Source organism: Temnothorax nylanderi, unplaced genomic scaffold (genome assembly GCF_030848795.1).
Source record: "Temnothorax nylanderi isolate EJ_2023f unplaced genomic scaffold, tnyl_v1.0 TNYL_tig0455_pilon, whole genome shotgun sequence".
Classification (NCBI taxonomy): Eukaryota; Metazoa; Arthropoda; class Insecta; order Hymenoptera; family Formicidae; genus Temnothorax; species Temnothorax nylanderi.
In genome coordinates, this window is record NW_027249517.1 from 52417 (window position 1) to 55151 (window position 2735).

Consider the following 2735-nt stretch of genomic DNA (forward strand, 5'->3'; position numbering starts at 1 on the left):
CGCATTTGAAATAATTGCGAACATTGAAACATTGCCGAAATAATGTAGAAACGGTCGTGAAAAATTTCTGAAATATTAATGAAAGATGTAATATTTCAAATGGAATTTTGCAGAAATGCCTTTGAAATATTACATGCCGAGTGGGAAATAATAGTTTTATCATGTATCAGAAATGTTTCTAAACCATTACCTCTGCAATATTTCTTTTGCAATATTGTAGAAATTCACTGCCTGTAATTCAATTTTTCATTACCTACGCAATCTTTCAGAAAATTTTCAGAAATATTTTAAATGCAATGTTGCGTTTGATATGTTATAGAAATATTATTCGTGCAATGCAAACGTAATATTACTTTTATAATGTTTCAAAAATATTTCTAAAATATTGCATCTGCTACATTTTTTTGCAATATTACAGAAACTTACAAATATTGTAAGCAACTTTCTGAAAGATTTCAGAAATATTGTTAATGCAATATTATAAAAAACATGATTCAGGTACATTTTTGAAATATTTCCGATGCATAGTTACAAATGAAATGTTAACGAAATATTTCTGCATTATTTCCGAATATTTTAATATTTCAGCAACATAACATGCCGAGTGGGAGCATTATGTCTGTTGGGTTGAACTCACATGAATTCTAATTTTATTCACGGCAAATTGAGAGCAACATGTTCACACAGATTCATTATCCATGAAAAGATGATTTGTGACTGCAACTTGATGACAACTCGTTGTCATCTACGATTAACAACGTATTGATTGCAATTTGAGGGCAACTTCCCAGGCACCAGCGTCACGTGATTTTCACGTCAGTTTTTGATCAATCGTTATGTCAATTATCCTTTTATAATCACGTAATAATGACGTAAAAATGACAGGAATAAGTCACAGACCGATGGCGACATTTCAAAGCGTTAAAAACGTGACCTTTATGATCTTTTTATGCCTTTTAATGACGTTTTAATAAGAGAATTATAAAAATCAAAATTATATACAAATTATATACAATAATTAATTAAGAAACCAGATTTGTTATAAAATACATACATTTTATGTTTTGTGTTTATTTAATTATTATCAATCTTCAAAAATAAAGGTATGATAACTAAAATAAGATTACATTAATTCAAAAGTGTGTCACACATTATTATAAAAGTGGACTCTACAATACAACTGATACAAGCTGTGCAATTCCGTCATTTATGTATCGTTCATATACTATCGTTCGTCATATTTTAAATACGAGAAGATCCCATCAAATGCCATCTATCGGATCCGACATTTGCACATTTTTTATAAACGTGTGACAATTTTATATTGTCAACACTTAGCAAATGACTTACAATTAAAAAACTTCATAGCTTGAAGACATATACGCAATAATGGATGGAAATCATTATACATATATGTGTTGTTGCCATCATGTTTGCATCATGATGCTCAAGATGGAACGACAAATCATTTATTGCTGTCATGTTGCAGACAACATAACGTATCAGTATTGCGGACCGCTTGCTCTTGAAATTGCGTCAACTGGTTGCATGTATAAGCAGTCATGTAGCTGTATTTATTGTAACGTGTTCTATTTCAATGTCAGCAAATTTACAGCAAATATGTAACAACACATGCAATGCATTAGTTTGCTCAGTATATATATGCTATATCACGCTTGGCTATCTGGGTAATAAATTACATCATGAAGATAGCATACAGAGGAGGAGCCATGTTCCTTTTTGCATCTCGGACCAATTTCTGATTGGTCAAAGAAAATGACGACTGCGCATCCTTGGAAATGCTACACCTGTCTTCTTACATCATGGTTAATAGTGTAAAAGCCGGAACACAATAACGAAGGTACAGGCAATAGAAACAGGGAATAGCAACAGAATGTAGATTTTCAACCTATCGGAAGCCGTGTATCAATGCATTCTGTTCCTATTCTCTGTTCGTATTGCCTGTACCTTTGTATTGTGCGTTTACCCGCGCTTGCTTGAATTTCTTCACGTTGACATTCAGAGCACTGGGCAGAAATCACATTGCGTCAACACCCGCGAGGGCCATCGCAATGCTTTGTTTTAATTAGACAGTCGGATTCCCCTAGTCCGTGCCAGTTCTGAGCTGAGCGTTGAATGGCGGCCGAAGAGGACGACCACGACCAGCCTTAATAGTAACAGTGAAATATTAAAGCTAAATAGCGCGTGCGTAGCGCGCGTCTGTGATGTCTATAGTATACTAAAAAGTAATAATATTAATATAAAAAATCAGAAAAATTATTTAAAAAGTTTAATATGAAGAAAAGCTTGCTATATAGAGATTAGTTCAGAGTTTTAAGTTTTAACATTAATTATCAATATTGATTTAATATTGATTATTAAATAATATACATATAATGTAGTTTTAAAATCTAATATCTTACTTTATACTTTAGCAATACAAAAATCGTGTATGTAATTACAGAAAATTATGTGTGATTGTTCGAAAAGTATTTTATTTAATACGTATTTACAAAAATATGTATTAAATAAAATACTTTTCGAACAGTCACACATAATTTTCTATAATTACATACAAGACTTTGAGCATTAGAAATTGTATATTCGCCAGAATCTATTTCCGTTTCTCTCGCTTTTTATTCTTCTCTTCAGAACGCTTTCACAAATTTATTATTGTGTATTATTATCACATTTTATTATTATCAGCTTTTGCTGCATTTCAATTGCAGTTTGAG